Genomic DNA, 22,871 nt, shown 5'->3' on the forward strand with positions numbered 1-22,871 from the left:
ACTTGATTTTTCTAACTGCCTTCAATATTTTTTCTTTGGTGTGTGTGTTTGGAAGTTTGATTATAATATGGCAAGGAGAGGTTCTTTCCAGGTTTTGTCTGGCTGGGGTTCTAAACACTTCCTGTATCTGCATTGGCACCTCTTTCCCAATTTGGGGGAAATTTTCTTCTATGATATTGTTGAAGATGCCCAATATGCCTTTGGAGTGGAATTCTTCTCCTTCTACTATGCCCTGAATTCTTATATTTGATCTTATCACAGTGTTGCGAATATCTTGAAATTCCCACTCATACTTTTCTATAAGTTTGTCTTTCTCTTTGTTGGACTGTATTAGATCTGCCACCTGGTCTTCTAGCTTGGAATTCTGTCCTCTCCCTCATCTATCCTACTGGTGAGATTTTCTACAGAGTTTTTTATTTCATTAACTGTGTTCTTCATTGCTAGTAATTCTGACTGGTTTTTCTTTATTATTTCTATTTCCTTATTTATGTCTTGTATTGCCTTCTTTATTTCAATAAATTGGTGTCCTGCGTCTTCTTTGATTCCTTTGATTTCCTCTGATTTCTTCTTTGATTCTTTTGGTTTGTTCTTTGACCTCTTTGAACATATTTACAATCATTCTTTTGAACTCTTTCTCAGGCATTTCCTCTAACTCGTTCTCACTGGAGGACATTTCTGATGCATTAATACTTTTAGGTGGATTTATATCGTCTTGCTTTTTAGTGTTTCTTGTGTTATAATGTATATACTTTTGCATCTTGGATTAAGTTAAAGCTTGGATTTTCTAGCTAGCTGGGTATTCTTAGCTGTATCAGTTGATTTGATGTTATATATTTTCAGGGTAGGAGCTTAAGATGTTAGGTATGGCTCTTAAGACTCTCAGAGTATCTATAAAGGTGTTCCTAGGGGTTGAGTTTCCCTGCTATGGGAGTATTCAAGCAGGCTGAGTGGAATAAAATACAGGCAGATTCTAAAATTTAACTAAACACTGTACACATTCAATCAACAACAGCCCCGAGTATGTATGCAAGAGTAGTTATTATAACGACCAGATCCTCTATCAACAAAGAGGTTAAGATTTCTGGTCTGTTGAGGGATCCAAGTCAGCTTGTGACCACGTGAGACCCTTCCCTGGTGCAATCCCAGTTACCTTGGATGATTTTGGTCTCAGTCAAGTTGCTGCCTGGGTCGTCGGGCTGTTGTTCTGATTTCTGGAGCTGGGCACTGGCTTTTCCTGTGGGGCAAACTGAGCCTGGCAAGTGTGGCCCTGCAGATCAGCACCCCTGCTGCTGGAACTGCTGCTGCTAAAGCTGGCGCTGCTGGGTCTGTAGCCGCTGCTGCTGAGGCTGCTGCTGGGCCCACTGCTGCTGCTGCTGCCTCTGCTGCTGCTGCTGTAGCTGCCACTGCTGGAGCCACTGCTGCTGCTGAAGCTGCTGCTGCTGGGTCCACTGCTGCTGCTGCCACTGAAGCTGCTGCTGCGGGATCTGCCGCTGCTGCCGCTCCTGGGTCTGCTGCTGCTGGGTCTTCCGCTGCTGGGTCTGCCGCTGCTGCTGCTACTGGATCTGCTACTGCTGGGGCCCCTGTTACTGGTGCCGGAGCCGCTGATGTTGCTGCCGAACTCTGCTCCTGCTTGGGTCCCGTTGTCGGCTCAAGTTGGCGTGGCCAGGTCCCGGGATGCTGCTCTGTTCGCTGGAGCTGAGCTCAGGCGGTGGGGGAGGGGAGGGAGCCGCAACTGCTGTGGTTCTCTCACTGTTCCACGTGTTCTTCTACCTCGTGGTCTGCTCCTCCGTTGCTCACTGCTGCTCTCCCTTCACGTTTCCTGAGTTGCGGAGAGCGCCGGTGTGAGTGGAAAATCCCCACACCTGGCTTTTCCTGCCGCTGGAGCCGAGCCTGGCTGCTTTTTGTTGCGCCACCGCCGTGGTTGGCGGAGCTGCGAGGGGCCACTTTTGCCGGCCTGTGTGGGCTCTGGATGCTCTGGACCTCTTCTACTTCTCTGCTGCCGTTTCAGTTTCCTATACACCTCACTTTTTAGTAACAGTGTGTATTTTACTGAGTTTTTTTGGTCTCTCCCCCGCCCCACCCAGGCTGCTTTGGTGTGGTACCTACGCCGCCATCTTAACTGGAAGTCCTGTCTAATCTTTTCTGTTCTTGCATTTTAAAAAGATTATACCTGATCAACTGACAGTTACAAAGATGTTAGTTCAGACACAAACTTGGACAGTAAATGACTGTTAAGGGTCTTAAGGTAGCCCAAGGTAATTTGGCTGAGATGTGGAACATTCCATCTCTCTGTGATCACAGTAGCTCCATCAGCCCATTCAGCCTGGCTGGAAGTAGGTGCAGCAGATAGAGCTGTTTCCTGGGAACATTAGTTCACAACTATGTAGTCTCAGGGTGGCCTTGAACTCATGATCCTCCTGAGTGCTGGTATTAAAAGCATGTACTACCATACCCACCTTCCTCTTTCCTGTTTTGATATTGTAACATTTACATTGTAGACAAAGACCTGTAAGTGTCATTAATTTTTTCATATATGGTTGCTTATAACTTTTGTGTGTATGTGTGTGTGTTTTTTTTTTTTTTTCCCAAGGTAGGGTCTGACTCTAGCTCAGGCTGACCTGGAATTCAGTATGTAGTCTCGGGGGAGCCTCAAACTCATGTAGATCCTCATATCTCTGCTACCCAAGTGCTGGGATTAAAGGCTTGCACCACCATGCCCGGCTTCTTAAAAAGTTTTTTAAAATTTATTTGAGAGAGATAGACAGAGCTGAGAGTAATTATGGATGCACCAAGGCCTCCTGTCACTGCATATGAACTCCTATTGCATGTGCCACTTTGTGTATCTATCTCTAAGTGGGTACTGGAGAATGGAACCTAAGCCATCAGACTTGCAGGCTTTGCTTACAAGGAAGCACCTTTAAGCATTGAGCCCTCTCTCCAGCCCTATGTACATAACTTTGTTTTTTTTTTATAGTGGGTGGAATTTATCTATGCAATTATTATTATTGTTATTTTATTTTTACTTATTTAGAGAGAGAAAAAGAGTGATAGAGAGTGGTTGTACCAGGCCTGCTAGTCACTGCAAATAAACTCCAGACACATGTACCACAATGTGCATCTGGTTTATGTGGGTGCTGGGGAGTTGAACCTGGATTTTTAGGTTTTGCAGGTGAGCACCTTAAATGCTAAGCTATCTCTTCAGTCCTGCCCTTATTATGTATCTTATGTAAAGGTGCTAAATATATATAAGTGTAGCATCTTTACCCTACATTTAAGGTTGCATATAAACAACACAAACATAAAAGAAAATGTTGTGGTTGTTAAGAAATGCAAATGCTATGCTATGACAAGGTATAATGATTGATTAAATCTTGAGATGTGATAGCAAAAGATTGAAGAGGAAGGGATGAGGTTCAAGAGTAATTTCTTTTTTTTTTTTTTTCAAATTTTTATTAGCAACTTCCATGATTATAAAAATTAACCCATGGTAATACCCTCTCTCCCTCTTTCCCTTTTGAAACTCCATTCTTCATCATATCCCCTCCCCTTCTCAATCAGTCTCTCTCTTTTTTTTTCCTCAATTTTTATTAACATTTTCCATGATTATAAAAAATATCCCATGATAATACACTCCCTCACCCCCCCCACTTTCCCCTTTGAAATTCCATTCTCCATCATATGCCCTCCCCATCTCAATCACTCTCTCTTTAATTTTGATGTCATAATCTTTTCCTCCTCTTATGCTGGTCTTGTGTAGGTAGTGTCAGGCACTATGAGGTCATGGATATCCAGGCCATTTTATGTCTAGAGGGAGCACGTTGTAAGGAGTCCTACCCTTTCTTTGGCTCTTACATTCTTTCCACCGCCTCTTGTGCATTAGACCCTGAGCTTTGGAAGGTGTGATAGAGATGTTACTCAGTACTCCAGTCACTTCTTTTTTTTTTTTTTGTTTTTTTAGTTGATAAAGAGTTCACCCAGTGAACCCCAAGCTTTATTTGTTTAAAAGCAGATAACACCAAAGTGAGATGTGTGTATCCATAATTCACTGCCAAAATCATAATTGCTAACACTTCCAGAACAAGCGTGAAGGGCTGCATCAACAGGGTGACTTTCCTCTCAACCCATATATGGACTTTTGTTCAAAGTCCAAGTCTGACTTCACACTGATTCACAGGACTCCCTGGTGTGGGTTTAGTCTGGAATTAGGGCCTGCTGAAAGTGGGGAGGGCTCTGTGTCCATTTTGAAGAGAACACAGGGTCAACCTACAAAAAACTCTGGGTTTGTTGTTGGCACCCTCTGACGGGTCATCTGATACCACAAGCTCTATTGCTAAAAAATAGAAATTAGACCTCAGTGCTCTTTAGGCAGTTCTGATGCCCAAGTTCTCAGAGGCGCCATGGCAAGGGTCCACACAGGCATCCCTGCTCATACCACTAGGAAACCCAAAGGGTCCCCACATAGACATGTTTTTAGAATCACACCGAACCCATGTATAGACAGTAGATGGGATATCCCCATTCTTTTTCTCTCAAAGAAAAAGGAAAGAGCTGGGTGCAGGCACATATATCTGAAGTCCCAGCTATTCGGGAGGCTGTAGCAGGAGGATCACTTGAGCCCAGGAGTTCAAGGCCTGCCTGAACCACAAAATGAGATTCCATCTTAAAAAAAAAAAAAAAAAAATATATATATATATATATATATATATATATGTATATATGTGTATACACACACACACACACACACACACACACTATTCATAGATGTGTAAGACCAAGAAAAGCTGATAACTGAATGTAATGACTGCACAGGGGTGGGGGATCCCTTCATTATTACTGTGTTGCTGGGACACAAACGACAGTGGGTAAACTCAGCTCCAGTTTTCTTTTATTCTGCATGTATGACCTCTTAGGTACGTGCCTGGTGGGTGTCAACAGTCCTTCCATTCACTTAAAAAAAATTAAGAAATTAAACTGAGTGTGAGTGCTAACGTCTGCAGTTATAGAATCTAAGAGCCAAGCCCATATAAAGTCTTTAAGGCAAGGATATTTATCTTCACAGATAGGGACAGATGGGAAAAAAAAAATCACAGGTGCTAAAAGACTGGTTCTGCCACGGTTGGGGCAGAAGTCTCAAAAATAAGGCAAATTATTATATACCTTAAAAGTTCCCAGGATGACAGTTATATTTTCTCTCCATGCTGACACTGGAATGAGAGGAAGCAGAAGCCCTTTCGCAGATTGCTTGGTGTGTTCCTGGTAATTGTCTTGAAAGCTGAGAGCTAAGTCTGAATCTCAGTGACTGGTATATGTGGTACAACGTTTTGTTATGCATTCCTCTCCTCAGTGATAAGGGATGGAATGAGGAGAAACTGACATTTTTCAATGGTTGAATCAAAAGCCACCTTTCTTTATGCCTTTAGGTTTAGGAGAAGATACTAAGATACTGGATAATGATCCTATCTTTCTTTGATTTGGAATATAAAAGAAGGGGAAGGAGATGGACTTTGGAAAAGTGACAGTGATTTTTTTTTTAATTTATTTATTTGAGAGTAACAGACACAGAGAGAAAGACAGATAGAGGGAGAGAGAGAGAATGGGCACGCCAGGGCTTCCAGCCTCTGCAAACGAACTCCAGATGCGTGCACCCCCTTGTGCATCTGGCTAACGTGGGACCTGGGGAACCGAGCTTCGAACCGGGGTCCTTAGGCTTGACAGGCAAGCGCTTAACCGCTAAGCCATCTCTCCAGCCCGACAGTAATTTTTTTAAATCAGTTTTACATGTAATATGTGGTTATAAAACATATATCTCACTTAAGTGACTACAAATCATTGTCTATTATTTAAAGCCAACAAAACAGCATAACAGTTTTAAGTTTAATAATGTTAAGTATTGTGTAGAAATATATTGGAGGCAAAGTTCAGTTAATGACAATTGTGTATATGTTACTGATGCTGTAAATTATTTTTAATAAGAAAATTGTGTTATCACCAAAAAAATAAGGCAAATTGTGGCTTCTAGGTTTGAGACCACCACTGGAAAGGCCCACTGAGCAGAAGAGGAGCCCAGCCAGTGGCGAACCCCTGGATATGCAAAGGGGGCAGCAATTACAGTTAGGGTGATTTAGGTAGACAGGAAAACTCTTAAACCAACATGCAAGGTCAATGTCTTTGCATGTCCTGTGTATGACTCCAAGCAGCAATTTTGGGGGGTTTGGAGGCTTGTAACTTTTGTGACTTTTTTTTCCCCCCAAAAGAAGACAAGGAGGTGGAGACCATGGAGAGATGAGATTCCAGGAGCGGAGCCTCTCCTGGGGCAGGGATGGCAAGGGTCAGGTGACTTCTGGTGACATGCATCTCTCCCACAGCCGGTGGAGTCCTACAAGTGCTTGTAGGTGCCCAGGAGAGCTTTGCAGTTGGGGTAGTAGTGGTCCACGTCCTGCAGGGCGTCCACACAGAACGGGATGAAACAGCAGCCGGCTGTGCACCCCAGTAGACAGAAGCTCCCACAGGAGAGCCAGGTGAGGGCACCGACATTGTAGGACAGCTGGGTCACGATCATCTTGCTGCAGGAAGGACAACATATCTATGGACGGGACAGTCGTAGGAGATGGGCTGCTGCTCGTACACCATCTGCACAGCAATTGCGTTGGCGTTGGGGACCGGCACTGGCTGGGTATAATACAAAGGTGGATTCATGCTCTTCCCATCTGGACCTGTGATGAGCTCCGTGTCTGGCCTGGACACAGGGGCTGAAGGCGTTGGGTAGTAAGTGTTTATACCCACTGTCTCTTCATAGGACAGGGTTGCAGTAGGCATAGAGGAAGGCCCCGCAGCTGCCTGGTAGGGTCCCGGCACTAACATTTTTTTTTTTAAACATTAAATTTTTTTATTATTATGATTATATCATTTATTTATTTATTTAAGAGCAACAGACACAGAGAGAAAGACAGATAGCGGGAGAGAGACAGAATGGGCGCGCCAGGGCTTCCAGCTTCTGCAAACCAATTCCAGACGCGTGCGCCCCCTTGTGCATCTGGCTAACGTGGGACCTGGGGAACCGAGCCTCGAACTGGGGTCCTTAGGCTTCACAGGCAAGCGCTTAACTGCTAAGCCATCTAACCAGCCCGGCACTGACATTTTACTGCCACTGCAGCCACATGTGCTGCTTGCTCAAGCTAAGCCGGTCCAGTCACTTCTTTCCAGCACTATGATACCTTCTGAGTCTTCCCAAGATCACTGCCATCTGAAAAGAGAAAATTCTCTACCCAAAGTGCGAGTAGTGTTAATATAAGGGTATAAATATTAAGAAAAGTGCTTACTGGGCAGTTTGATAAGCATAGTGTATGCATTTTTCCAGACATGAGCAGATGTTATACCCCCAGGGCTCATGACTACCCCTGTTTTAAGTTTTCAGTATCAGGGATGTGTTCCCCCCCACCCCCATGGAGCGGGCCTCCAGTCCAGTTGAAGGACAGTTGGTTTCCCCCATGACAGACCTCCCACTGTTGCACCCATTGGCTTATTTGGCCTGGCTGGCCAACTATAAGGCTTACAGTGTCCACTGTCGAATATCTTCACTGGTGGTATCTATCTCTTTCTCCCATTGAACTACATGTAGAATGGCTTCTTCCAGCTTTCTGTTAGCTGGTCTACATGGAAGAGGTTATCAGCTTAATTCCAGCAGGACTTCTCAGTGGCCTTGTAGCCCAAGTATGTGGAGTCTTCAGCAATAGGGTCTTACCATCGATTCCTGGTGGGAAATCAAGGGCCTTGGCAATGGCCTATAATGTTTTGGGGGCATCAGGGACCCCTGTGGCCAACAACTCACTGGAGGTATACCATCCCTGGCATTGAAAATTTTCTAACAACGATCTATGGCTCCTGAGTATTCCATTGTCCGAAACCGGATTTATTTGCATCCACTCAGATTTTGATTACTCTCCCTCCACCTTTCCTTTACTCTGTCTCTTCCCCTGACCTCACTTTGGGCCTTTTCACCCCCATTAATCTATTCTTCTACTAACATATACAATACCAACCTATTAAGTTCTCTCCTCCCTTCCTTTCTCTTCCCTTTATATCTCCTTTTTAACTTACTGGCCTCTGCTAATGAGTTTTTCCCTTCTCACACAGAAGCCCAAATATCTATAGCTAGGATCCACATATGAAAGAGAACATGCGACACTTGGCTTTCTGGGCCTGGGTTACCTCACTTTCGAGATCCATCCATTTTCCTGCAGATTTTCACAACTTCATTTTTCTTTGCCGCTGAGTAGAACTCCATTGTGTAAATGTGCCCCATCTTCATTATCCACTCATCGGTTGAGGGACATTTAGGCTGGTTCCGTTTCCCAGCTATTGTGAATTGAGCGGCAATAAACATGGTTGAACATGTACTTCTAAGGAAATAGGATGAGTCGTTAGGATATATGCCTAGGAGGACTATAGCTGGCAGATCAATTTTTAGCTGTCTTAGGAACCTCCACACTGATTTCCACAATGGCTGGACCAGATTGCATTCCCACCAACAGTGTAGAAGGGTTCCGCTTTTTCCACATCCCCGCCAGCATTTATGATAATTTGTTTTCATGATGGTAGCCAATCTGACAGGTGTGAGATGGAATCTCAGTGTGGTTTTAATCTGCATTTCCCTGATGACTAGGGATGTAGAACATTTTTTTTAGATGCTTATATGCCATCTGCTTTCTTCTTTTGAGAACTCTTTATTTAGCTCCATAGCCTATTTTTTTTTTAAATTTTGTTCATTATTTATTTATTTATTTGAGAACGACAGAGTGAGAAAGGCAGAGAGAGAGAAAGAGAGAGAGAGAGAGAGAGAGAGAGAGAGAGAGAGAGAGAGAGAGAGAATGAATGCCAGGGCTTCCAGCCACTGCAAACAAACTCCAGATGTGTGCGCCCCCTTGTGCATCTGGCTAACGTGAGTCCTGGGGAATCGAGCCTCGAACTGGTGTCCTTAGGCTTCACAGGCCAGCACTTAACTGCTAAGCCATCTCTCCAGCCTCCATAGCCCATTTTTAATTGGCTTGTTTGACTTCTTTTTATTTAAGTTTTTGAGTTCTTTGTATATCTTAGATATTAATCCTCTATCAGATATATAGCTGGCGAAGATTTTTTCCCCATTCTGTAGGTTGCCTCTTTGCTCTACTCACAGTGTCCTTTGCTGTACAAAATCATTGTAATGTTATGGGGTCCTAGTGGTTAATCTGTGGTTTTATTGCCTGAGCAACTGGGTTTACATTCAGAAAGTCTTTGCCAAGACCAATATGTTGAAGGGTTTCCTCTACTTTTTCCTCTAGCAATTTCAGAGTTTCAGGTCTGATGTTAAGGTCTTTAGTCCATTTGGATTTAATTCTTGTGCATGGAGAGAGAGAAGAATCTATTTTCATCCTTCTACAGATACATATCCAGTTTTCCCAGCACCATTTGCTGAAGAGGCTGTCTTTTATCCAGTGAATATTTTTGGCATTTTTATTGAATATCAGGTGGCTATAGCTCCCTGGACTTATATCTGGGTCGTCTATTCTGTTCCATTGATCTACATATCTGCTTTTGTGCCAATACCATGCCATTTTTGTTACTATGGCTCTGTGGCATAGGTTAAAATCAGGTATGGTGATACCTCCTGACTTATTTTTGTTGCTCAGTATTATTTTAGATATTTGAGGTGTTTTGGGATTCCAAATGAATTTTTGGATTGTTTTTTCTATTTCCTTGAAGAATGCCTTTGGAATTTTCATGGGGATTGCATTAAATGTGTAGATTGTTTTTGGTAAGATTGCCATTTTCACAATATTGATTCTTCCAAGGGATGTTTTTCCATTTCCTAGTGTCTTCTGCAATTTCTCGCTTGAGTGTTTTAAAGTTCTCATTGTATAGATTCTTTACTTCCTTGGTTAGGTTTATTCCAAGGTACTTTATTTTCTTTGATGCAATTGTGAATGGGAGTGTTTCTCTGATTTTATCCTCTGCATGTTTGTTGTTAGCATATAGGAATGCTACTGATTTCTGTGTATTTATTTTATATCCTGCTACATGGCTGTAGGTGTTTATCAGCTCCAACTCTTTGCTGGTAGAGTGTTTAGGGTTCTTTATGTATAGAATGATGTCATCTGCAAATAATGATAATTTGATTTCTTCCTTTCTAATTTTTATCCATTTTATGTGTGTCTCTTGTCTTATTGCTATGGCTAAGACTTCCAGTAATATATTAAATAAAAGTGGGGACAGTGGACACCCTTGTCTTATTCCTGATTTTAGTAGAAAAGCTTCTAGTTTTTCCCCATTTAGTAATATGTTGGCTGTAGGCTTGTCATAAATAGCCTTTATTATATTGAGATATGTTCCTTCTATTCCCAGTCTCTGTAGGACTTTTATCATGAAGGGATGTTGGATTTTGTCAAATGCTTTCTCTGCGTCTAATGAGACGATCATATGTTTTTTGTCCTTCAGTCCATTTTTATAATGTATTATATTTATTGATTTGTATATGTTGAACCATCCCTTCATCTGTGGGATAAAGCCTTCTTGGTCAGGGTGAATGATCTTTCTGATATATTCTTGTATTCTGTTTGCCAGTATATTGTTGAGAATTTTTGCATCTATGTTCATGAGGAAGATTGGTCTGTAATTTTCTTTTTTTGTTCTATCTTTGCCTTGTTTTGGTATCACGGTGATGCTGGCTTCATGGAAGGAATTTGGTAGGATTCCTTCTTTTTCTATTTTATGGAAAAGCTTAAGAAGTGATAGTGTTAGTTCTTCCCTGTAGGTCTGGTAAAATTCAGCAGTGAATCCATCTGGGCATGGGCTTTTTCTAGTTGGGAAATTTTTGATAACTGTTCGGATCTCATGCTTGTTATAGGTCAATTTAAGTGATTAATCTCATCTTGATTTAATTTAGGTAGTTCATACAAATCATGGAAATCATCCATTTCTTTCAGGTTTTCATACTTTGTAGAGTATATGCTTTTATAGTAAGTCCCTATGATTTTTGAATTTCTCTGGCACCAGTTGTTATGTTACCTTTTTCATCTCTAATTTTATTAATTTGTGTCTCTTCTCTCTTTTCGTAAGATTTGATAGGGTTTATCAATGTTGTTTATCCTTTGAAAGAACCAACTCTTTGTTTCATTGATTGTTTGGATTGTTTTTTTTTTTGTTTCTATTTCATTAATTTCTGCCCTAATCTTTATTATTTCTTCCTATCTACTGAGTTTTGGTTTGCCTAGTTCTTCTTTCTCCAAGGCTTTAAGGTGAAGCATTAGGTCGTTTACTTGCGACTTTTCTAATTTCTTAATATAGGCACTTAAAGCTATAAATTTCTCTCTTAGGAGTGCCTTCATTGTGTCCCAAAGGTTTTGGTATGTTGTGTTCTCATTATCATTTGACTCTATGAACTTTTTGATTTCCTTCTTGATTTCTTCTATGACCCATTCATCATTTAGTAGTGTATTGCTTAGTTTCCATGATTTTGTGTATGCACTATAGCTTTTCTTGCTATTGATTTATAGTTTGGTTTCATTGTGGTCAGAGTGCAAGGAATTATTTCAGTTTTCCTGTATTTGTTAAGATTTGCTTTGTGTCCTAATATATGGTCTATTTTAGAGAATGTTACATGTGATGCTGAAAAGAATGCATATTTTACAGCATTTGGATGAAATGTCCTGTATATATCTGTTTGGTCTATTTGTTCTATGACCTTTCACTCTAAGATAGTGTCCATCCTTTGTAAAAAGGTGAGTTTCTTGGAGCAGCAAACTGAAGGATCCTGCTTTTACCCAGTCTGCAAACCTATGTCTTTTGGTTGAGGCATTGAGGCCATTGATATTAAGAGATATTATTGAAAGGTGTGTGTTTATTTTTGCTTTTTTTTTTTTTTTTGGTAGTTCTTCTGGTTTTACCTTTGCTCATTTGTGTTAAGTAGTATTTGAGTATTATTTGTTTTTTCCAGGTTCCTTATATATGTGCTTTTCTTTCTCTTCAGCATGGAGAATCCTTTCAACTATTTTCTGTATAGCTGGTTTTGTCTTCAAATATTCCTTTAGCCTGCTTTTGTTGTGGAATGTCCTTATTTCTCCTTCTATTTGAATGGATAGCTCTGCAGCATAAAGTAACATTGGTTGACAGTTGTTATCTTTCAGAACTTGGAATTCATCGCTCCAAGCCCTTCTGGCTTTTAAAGCTTGTATTGAGTAATCTGCTGTGATGGGCTTGCCTTTGTAGGTAACTTGATTTTTCTGTATAACTGCTTTCAATATATTTGGTTTTTATGTTTGGTAGTTTACTTATAATATGATGAGGAGAGGTTCTTTCCAGGTTTTGTCTGGTTGGTATTCTAAAGGATTCCTGTATCTTCATTGGCATCTGTTTCCCAATTTGGGGGATGGTTTCTTCTATGATTTATTGAAAATTCCTATTATGCCTTTGGAGTGAAATTCTTCTTCTACTATACCCTGAATTCTTATGTTTGATGTTTTCATAGTGTCCCAAATATCTTGAAATTCCCATTCATACTTTCCTATTAGTTTGTCTTTCTCTTTGTTTGACTGTATTAGATCTGCTACCTGGTCTTTTAGTTTAGATATTTTGTCCTTTATCCATTGTACTGATGAGATTTTCTACAGAGTGCTTTTTAAATTATTATTTCATTAATTGTGTTCTTCATTGCTAGTAATTCTGACTGTTTTTCTTTATTATTTCTTTTTCCTTACTTATGTCTTATATTGACCTCATTCCACCTCATTTGATGCATGGTCTCTTACTGTTTGCTACTCCTTTGGAAGTTCCAGGAAATTCTTTACCCTCTACTTCTGTTCTCACTGTAGGCACCCTGGGTTCATAGAGTGCCACCACAGCTTCTAGCTTTTGCGTTGAGGCTTCAGATACTCAGTTGCACAGTAACTCTTTTATCCACTGAGCCATCTTCATCATCTTATTTCTGGTAACTGATTTGTGGAAGGTTTTCCCAACACACCAAGCAATTTTCTGGCAGAAGCCAGGTGAGGGTCCTGGACACCAACTCAAATCTAACATTATCTAGAACTAGCATTAGATCCGCAGGTTCAGGCTTAGTCCAAGACTTTCCTTATTTAGATGCCAATTTCAAGCCCTAGGTTATTTTTTTCCTTGCTTTTTTTTTTTTTTTTTTTTTCTTTCTGTGCTTTTAACACATTGGCCATGGTTCCCCTGATCTACTCCTTGGTTAGGATGACTCAGAAAACTTGGAAACACTGTGTTTACCAGTTTATTATATAGGATGCTGCAATAGATAAAGGTAAACAGACAGATAAAGAGGGTGAGAGGTATGTGGGAATGTTTCAGGGTCTCATTTAGAATTGGGGCATTTAAAGGACATGGTCATCCTGAATGACTTCATTTTGTCTCTCCAATCTGTTTTCTTTATTTTCCCTGCCCTAGCTTCTCATAAGTACTCCTTTCATACAGAAACTGAACAGAAGTTGCCCCTCAAGTCCTGGTGCTAGGAAGATCTCAGTAAGTGCCTACAAAATCAGAACCACAACCAGATCAGCCTTACTGAAATAGTATGCACATGCATACATCTTGACTTTCTATTTTTGTCCTTACCCTATATAATCCTAGAGCTACTATCCTAATAAGAACGATAAATTTTTAGGTAGCTGACTTCCATCTGGCTACATTAAAATAAAATCCTGGTTCCTTGATGTCTCTATCCATGAATTAAAGTTTATTTTATTTTATTTTTATTTATTTATGAGAGAGAAAGGGCACTACAGGGCCTCTAACCAATGTAAAGGAACTCCAGATGCATGCACTCTTGCACATTTGGCTTATGTGGGTTCTAGAGAATCGAACCTGGGTCCTTAGGCTTCCCAGGCAAGTATTTAACCACTAAGCCATCTTTCCAGCCCCCCATGAATTAAACTTTTGAGGTGGCTTGTTGCTAGACCTGGTCTCTTAAGACCCTTATAAGTCAGTCCTTTGGTCAAAGACTCCTATAACAGAAATTTTCTCTCATGCTTTCTCAGAGCTCACCACCCTCCAGGTATTGCCATATATTTAGCAACAAAACTCTGAAGCCTATAGTTTTTATTGAAGTGTCAGTCCTGAAAGCATGATTGATTATTAACATAATTTCAAACTTAGGGGAATGGGTATAAAGTTCCTCAACTTCTCATCTTGGTACTTGGTTAGAAACAGGAGTCACTAAATTAGAACAAATAGCCATTACATGTGATTTGGATTTGTTTATTTTGTTTCTGAATATTTAAAAAATTGCCTTCTATTTTTTGAAAAAGGTACCATTATCCTATTAGCTTTAAGTTAGGAGAATTCTAGCTGGGCGTGGTGGTGTGCGCCTTTAATCCCAGCACTCTGGAGGCAGAGGTGGGAGGAATAGCATGAGTTTAAGGCCCTGAGGGTATATGATGAAGTACAGGTCAGCCTGGGCTCTTAGAGTGAGACCCTACCTTTGGGGGGGGAAAAAAAGGTAGGATAATTCTTTGTTATTAACATTTTCCATGATTATAAAATATATCCCATGGTAATTCCCTACCTCCCCACCCCCACACTTTCCCATTTGAAATTCCATTCTCCATCATATTACCTCCCCATTACAATCATTGTAATTACATATATACAATATCAACCTATTAAGTATCCTCCTCCCTTCCTTTCTCTACCCTTTATGTCTCCTTTTTAACTTACTGGCCTCTGCTACTAAGTATTTTCATTCTCACACAGAAGCCAATCATCTGTAGCTAGGATCCACATATGAGAGAGAACATGTGGCGCTTGACTTTCTGGGCCTGGGTTACCTCACTTAGTATAATACTTTCCAGGTCCATCCATTTTTCTGCAAATTTCATAACTTCATTTTTCTTTACCGCTGAGTAGAACTCCATTGTATAGATGTACCACATCTTCATTATCCACTCATCTGTTGAGGGACATCTTGGCTGGTTCCATTTCCCAGCTATTATAAATTGAGCAGCAATAAACATGGTTGAGCATGTACTTCTAAGGAAATGAGATGAGTCCTTTGGATATATGCCTAGGAGCGCTATAGCTGGGTCATATGGTAGATCAATCTCTAGCTGCTTTAGGAACCTCCACACCGTTTTCCACAGTGGCTGGACCAGATTGCATTCCCACCAGCAGTGCAGAAGGGTTCCTTTTTTTCCACATCCCCGCCAACATTTATAATCATTTGTTTTCATGATGGTGGCCAATCTGACAGGAGTGAGATGGAATCTCAATGTAGTTTTAATCTGCATTTCCCTGATGACTAGTGACGTAGAACATTTTTTTAGATGCTTATATGCCATTCGTATTTCTTCCTTTGAGAACTCTCTATTTAGCTCCTTAGCCCATTTTTTGATTGGCTTGTTTGATTCCTTATTATTTAACTTCTTGAGTTCTTTGTATATCCTAGATATTAATCCTCTATCAGATATATAGCTGGCGAAGATTTTTTCCCATTCTGTAGGTTGCCTCTTTGCTTTTTTCACTGTGTCCTTTGCGGTGCAAAATCTTTGTAATTTCATTAGGTCCCAGTGGTTAATCTGTGGTTTTATTGCCTAAGCAATTGGGGTTGTATTCAGAAAGTCTTTCCCAAGACCAATATGTTAGAGGGTTTCCCCTACTTTTTCCTCTAGCAGTTTCATAGTTTCCGGTCTAATGTTAAGGTCTTTAATCCATTTGGTCTTAATTCTTGTGCATGGAGAGAGAGAAGAATCTATTTTCATCCTTCTGCAGATATATGTTCAGTTTTCAAAACACCATTTGCTGAAGAGGCTGTCTCTTCTCCAGTGAGTATTTTTGGCATTTTTATCGAATATCAGGTGGCTATAGCTACTTGGGCTTATATCTGGGTCCTCTATTCTGTTCCACTGATCAACATGTCTGTTTTTGTGCCAGTACCTTGCTGGTTTTGTTACTATGGCTCTGTAGTATAGGTTAAAATCAGGTATGGTGATACCACCAGCCTCTTTTTTGTTGCTCAGTATTATTTTAGATATTCGAGGTTTTTTGTGATTCCAAATGAATTTTTGGATTGTTTTTTCTATTTCCATGAAGAAAGCTTTTGGAATTTTGATAGGGATTGCATTAAATGTGTAGATTGCTTTAGGTAAGATTGCCATTTTCACAATATTGATTCTTCCAATCCAGGAACAAGGGATGTTTCTCCACTTTCTAGTGTCTTCTGCAATTTCTCGCTTGAGTGTTTTAAAGTTCTCATTGTAGAGATTCTTTACTTCCTTGGTTAGGTTTATTCCAAGGTAGTTTATTTTTTTTGATGCAATTGTGAATGGGAGTGATACTCTGATTTCATCCTCTGTGTGTTTGTTGTTAGCATATATGAAGGCTACTGATTTCTGTGTATTTATTTTGTATCCTGCTACATTGCTGTAGGTTTTGATCAGCTCTAACAGCTTGCTAGTAGACTCTTTAGGGTCCTTTATGTATAGAATCATGTCATCTGCAAATAATGATAACTTGATTTCTTCCTTCCAATTTGTATCCCTTTTATGTGTGTCTCTTGCCTTATTGCTATGGCTAAGACTTCCAAAACTATATTAAATAAAAGTGGGGACAGTGGACACCCTTGTCTTGTTCCTGATTTTAGTGGAAAAGCTTCCAGTTTTTCCCCTTTTAGTAATATGTTGGCTGTAGGCTTGTCATAAATAGCCTTTATTATATTGAGATATGTTCCTTCTATTCCCAGTCTCTGTAGGACTTTTATCATGAAGGGTTGTTGGATTTTTGTCAAATGCTTTCTTTGCGTCTAATGAGATGATGATGTGATTTTTGTCCTTCAACCCATTTATGTAATGTATTACATTTATAGATTTGCGTATGTTGAACCATCCCTGCATCTCTGGGATAAAGCCTACTTGGTCAGGGTGAATGATCTTTTTGATATACTCTTGTATTCTGTTTGTCAATATTTTGTTGAGAATTTTTGCATCTATGTTCATGAGGGAGACTGGTCTGTAATTTTCTTTTTTTGTTCTATCTTTGCCTGGTTTTGGTATCAGGGTGATGCTGGCCTCATAGAAGGAGTTTGGTAGAATTCCTTCTTTTTCTATTTCCTGGAAAAGCTTAAGAAGCAATGGTGTTAGCTCTTCCTTAAAAGTCTGGTAAAATTCAGCAGTGAATCCATCCGGGTTTGGGCTTTTTTTAGTTGGGAGATTATTGATAACTCCATGTTTGTTATAGGTCTATTTAAGTGATTAATCTCATCTTGATTTAATTTAGGTAGGTCATATAGATCAAGGAAATCATCCATTTCCTTCAGATTTTCATACTTTGTGGAGTATATGCTTTTATTGTACTGCTGGTTTTTAAAAAATTTATTTTTTTAAAATTTATTTGACAGAGAAAAAGAGAGAAAATAGGCACTCCAGCGCCTTCAGCTACAGCAAACAAACTCCAGAGGCGTGTGCCCCCTTGTGCATCTGGCTAATGTGGGTCCTAGGGAGTCGAACTGGGTCCTTTGGCTTTGCAGGCAAACACCTTAACCACTAAGGCCTTTTTAAAAATTTTATATTGTGTGTGTGTGTTAGTGAGAGAGAAAGAGAGAGAGAGTGATTGAGTATTGGCATGCCAGGGTTTGTAGCCCCTCAAAATAACTTCAGACACATTCACCACCTTGTATATCTGACTTAAGTGGGTACTGGGGAATTGAACCTGGGTCCTTAGGATTTACACAAACACTTTATCTGCTAAGCCATCTCTCCAGCCCTACAGCTGCTTTCTTTAGGCTAGCTGACCACTAAGCTTCTAGGGTATACTCTTGTTTGTGCCTCTCTTCTCACCCGTAGGTGTGTTTGGGATTATAAATGCTTCCTATAGCATCTAGTTTTTTTTTTTTTTTTTTAAAGGTAGGGTTTCACTCTAGCCCAGCTGACCTGGAATTTTCTATGTAGTTTCAGGCTGGCCTCAAATCATGGCTATCCTCCTACCTCTGCCTCTTGAGTATTGGGTTTAAAGGCGTGCACCACCACACCTGGCACATCTAGTTTTCTTTATGTGGGTGTTTGAGCTCCAAACTCAGTTAATCCTGCTGTGTGGCAAGCTTTATGCAGTGAGTTATCTCCCCAGCCCCAAGGTTTGATCAGAACAAGATAAATGAGCAATTATATCCTGGAAGAATGTTTTATGTGTAAGTGGGGAAAAGTTAGAATGCAGATTTGGCTCCTTAAGTAAGTAAACTCATTTTTATGTCATGGAAATTATAGGTGGGGTTGAAAGATGTACATAATATGTAGAGAACAGACAACATATACATATATTTAACTTTAAATACACACAGACACATATATATACATGTACTTATTTATTTTTTTAGTTTTTTGATGTAGGGTTTTATTCTAGCCCAGGCTGACCTGGAATTCACTATGTAGTCTCAAGGTGGCCTCAAAGTCATGGTTATCCTCCTACCTCTGCCTACCAAGTGCTGGGACTAAAGGTGTGCACCAACACACTAGGCTTACTTTTTAATTTTTTTGATGTAGGTTCTCTGTTGCAGTCAGGTTCACATTGCTGACAGAAATCATCTGACCAAGAGCAGCTTGTGGGAAAAAGGTTTATTTTGGCTTAGGGACTGGAGGGGTAAGCTTCATGATGGCAGGGGAAAACGATGACATGAGCAGAGGGTAGATATCACCTCATTGCCAACATCACGTGAACAATACCAACAGGAGAGTATGCCAAGTACTGGTAAGGGGAACCTGGCTATAATACCCATAAGCCCACCTCCAATAACACACTACCTCCAGAAGGCATTAACTCTCAAATCTCCATCAGTTAGAAACCTAGCATTCAGATTTATGGGGGACACGTGAATCAAACCACCACGTTCTGTACTTGGGTCCCATAAACTGATAACCATGCATGATACAAAATGAAGTTCATTCAGTCCAATTTTAAAAGTCCCCATAGTTTTTACTCACCTATTTTGCAGTGGACTCAGAGCCTTAGAAGTTGTGATAGAGGGCTGGGCGTGGTGGTGCATGCCTTTAATCTGAGCACTTGGGAGGCAGAGGTAGGAGGGTCAGTATGAGTTCAAGGCCACTCTGAGACTCCATAGTGAATTCCAGGTCAGCTTGGGCTAGAGTGAGAGCCTACCTGGAAAAACAAAAACAAAAAAAAAGTTGTGATAGAGATATTTCAGTGCTGAGTACTCCTCTGTCAGTTCTTCTTAGCATTATGGTACCTTCTGAGTCATCCCAAGATAATTGCCATCTGAAAAGAGAAGGTTCTCTAACCAAAAGTGAGAGTAGTATTGATATATGGGTATGAATATTAACAGAAGTGCTTACTGGGCAGTTTGTTGAGCATAGTATTACATTTACCAGACCCAGCAGACATTACTTCCCTAGAGCTCATGACTAACCCTGTTGTAGGTTTTCAGTATCAGGGATATATTCTCTACCATGGAGTGGGCCTCCAGTCAAATTAGAGGGCAGTTGGTTTTCTCCATAACAGACGTGCCACTATTGTACCCGTTGGCTCATTTGGCCTGGCTGGCCAGATATAAGCCTTGCAGTGTCCACTGTTGAGTATCTTCACTAGTGATTTCTCTCTTTTCCCATTGAACTGCGTGCAGAATGTCTTCTTCCAATAGTAGGTAGAGTGCCAGTTTGTTAATGCAAGGGGAATAAAACAGACTTTGAAAAACAGGACACTCCTTGAGCACTCGGACCCCTTCAAAAGAGTCTACATTCTTCCTGTTGTCCCAGTGTAGGTCAGCTGGCTCCATTGCAGTGGTTATAATCTCTCATATAATTGCAGTTGAACAGGCAGCAGTTTCTGCCCAAAGATTTCTTGTGTGCCATATCCCTCAGTACACACCAGTTCATTTCTACTCAATGCAACCTGCACAACTTCTCAGGACATGGGCATAACACCAAATCTCTCACACAAACTGCTTTTAACCCAATCCAGACAAAGCTCCTTTTACCTTCATAAGCCAAACCTCACAGTCCATAGTTCTTACTGCATTCAGGTCTTTCAACTCTGACCAGAATAATCCACCAAGCTGTACTTACAACACCACAAGGCGTCTCTCAGGCCAAGATTTCAAATCTTTCCACATTCCTCTTGAAAATCAGCTCCAAAAGGCCAAAGCCACACAGTTAGGTGCCTAGCAGCAAATGACACCATTCCTTGGTACAAACATTACTGTTGCAGTCAGTTTCACATTGCTGGCAGAAATCACCTGACCAAGAACATATATTGGGAAAAAAGGGTTTAATTTGTCTTACATACTCAAGTGATGTCCCAGGATTATAGGGAAAATGATGAAATGAGCAGAGGGTGGACATCACCTCCTCACTAACATCAGGTGGAAAACAGGAAAAGGAGAGTGTGCCAAACATTGGCAAGGGGAAACTGGCTATAATACTTGTAAGCCTGCCCCCAACAATACACTGCCTCCAGGGGGCATTAATTCCCAAATCTCTATAAGCTGGGAACCTAGTATTCAGAACACCTAAATTTATGGGGGACACCTGAATCAAAACACCATACCTAGCTTAACAATATATTTTTAATTAATTTATTTGTATGCAGAGAAAGGCAGAGAGAAGACAGAATGAGTGTACTAGGGGCTCTAGCCATTGTAAACGGACTCCAGGTGCATGTGACAGTTTGTGCATCTGGCTTCATGTGGGTACTGAGAAACTGAACCAAGATCCTTAGGCTTTGCAGGCAAGTGCTGTAACCACGGAGCCATCTCTCCAGCCCAGAATTTTCTCCTCTCCCCCTACCCATAGTGTTTCACTCTTTTCCCATCTAACCTGAAATTTAATTTATCTATTCACAGCTCCCCTAAGTGGCAGTTTTCAAAAGCAAACATCCTGGGCTGGAGAGATGTCTTAGCAGTTAAGGTGTTTGCCTGCAAAGCCAAAGGACCTAGGTTCGATTCTCCATGACCCACGTAAGCCAGATACACAAGGGGACGCATGTGTCTGGAGTTTGTTTGCAGTGGCTGGAGGCGCTGGCACAACCATTCTTTCTCCCTCACTCTTTCTCTCTCAAATAAATAAGTTACCTATTTATCCCTGAAACTTACCAGGACCAGTGGTTACTTATGAACTAGTAAATTGTTCAAAACTTCCTGTCCATTCTTTTTTTTAAAATTTATCTTATTTTTTAATATAGAGAGAATGGGCATGCAAGGGTCTCTAGCCACTGCAACTGAACTCCAGATGCATGTGCCATCATGTTGCATGGCTTATGTGGGACCTGGAGAATTGAATCTGGGTCCTTAGGCTTTGCAGGCAAGTGCCTTCACTGCTTACCCATCTCTCTAGCCCTTCTTTCTTTTTCTTTCTTTAAAAAAAAAATTATTACTTTTTTTTTTAAATTTTTGAGGTAGGGTCTCACTATTGCCCAAGTTAACCTGGAACTCACTCTGTAGCTTCAGTTTGGTCTAAAACTCCTAGCGGTTCTCCTACATCAGGCTCCCAAGTGCTGGGATTAATGGTGTGTACCCTCATGCCTGGCCTTATATTGCCTTTTTAAAATTTATTTATTCTTTTTATTTTATTTATGTTTTGTTTTTTTCAAGGTAGGGTCTAACTCTAGCCCAGGTTGACCTGGAATTCACTATGTAGTCTTAGGGTGATCCTCCTACCTCTGCCTCCCCAGTGTACCACCATGCCTGGCTTTGTTTTAAGGTTTTTTTTTTCTTTTTTTTTTTCAAGGTAGGGTCTCACTCTAGCCCAGGCTGACCTGGAATTCACTATGGAGTCTCACGGTGATCCTCCTACATCTACCTCCCGAGTGCTGGTATTAAAGGTGTGTGCCACTACGCCTGGCACATTTTTACTTATGAAAGAGAGGGAGGGAGAGAATGGGCATGCCAGAGCCTCTAGCCATTGTGAATGAACTTCAAATGCATATGTCACCATGTACATCTGGCTTATTTCGGTTCTGGCCAATCAAACCTGGGTCTTTAGGCTGTGCAGGCAAGTGCCTTAACTACTAAAGCCATCTCTCCAGTCCTTTTTATTGACTTTTTCATTGCATTTGTAGTCTTGATTTTTTTTTTCTCCTCCCTTCCTGGTAACTCCTTTTCTGTCTTTTGCAGTTTAATCAGCAATTACCAATATTATTTTAACATTAAACAATCCTAGAGGAATGCAAAATTTATGTGAACTTTAAGAACAAAATATGAGGCTCTTGGGCTGGAGAGATGGTTTAGTGGTTAAAGTGCTTCCCTGTGAAGCCTAAGGACCCATTTGATTCCCTAGTACCTCTTTAAGCCAGATGGACAAGTTGGCACATGCATCTGAAATTAGTTTGCACTGTCTGGAGACCTTGGTTTGCCAATTCGTTTATATTTTCTCTGTCTCTCTTAAATAAATAAATAAAAATCCAGGCTGGGCTTGGTGGTATATTCCTTTTTTCCAGCACTCAGGCGGTAAGGGGGGATCTCTGAGAGTTTGAGGCCACCCTGAGACTACAAATTGAATTTCAGGTCAGCCTGGGCTAAAGTGAGACCCTACTCCCCCCACCCCAACAAAAAAATCCAGGCTGTGGCAGGAACTCTGTGTGGGGTATACAGCCATGGGAAAGATTAGAAAACATTGATATTTATCACTTAATGGCCTTTTCTAATAATTTATGAAGTATGTGGTTGTATTCCTGCTTAACACAAAGTGTTTGAAGTGGTGAAGAATCGGTATGTTCAGGAAATAGTGCATTGTTCTTTCTGATTGGAAGGTTAAGCTAGTGTAAGGTAGTGTGTATAAAAATCTTCTGTTGGGTGTCATGTGGTCTTTAATGCCAAGGAGTGAAGCTATTATTTAGGTTTTTAGATAGTGAGCACTAATTGAAGAGTTTTAAGCTTTATACATATTTTA

At 40.7% G+C, this 22,871-nt stretch overlaps 1 protein-coding gene and 1 pseudogene across 2 annotated transcripts in view; one reads left to right on the forward strand and one right to left on the reverse strand.

Annotated features, from left to right (window-relative positions):
* The window catches only part of Mast2 (microtubule associated serine/threonine kinase 2), a 216,644-nt gene that overhangs the window by 45,109 nt on the left and 148,664 nt on the right, over positions 1 to 22,871 (forward strand). The window lies entirely within an intron of this gene.
* LOC101598952 lies at positions 6,377 to 6,861 on the reverse strand (annotated as a pseudogene).

Source organism: Jaculus jaculus, chromosome 5 (genome assembly GCF_020740685.1).
Source record: "Jaculus jaculus isolate mJacJac1 chromosome 5, mJacJac1.mat.Y.cur, whole genome shotgun sequence".
Classification (NCBI taxonomy): Eukaryota; Metazoa; Chordata; class Mammalia; order Rodentia; family Dipodidae; genus Jaculus; species Jaculus jaculus.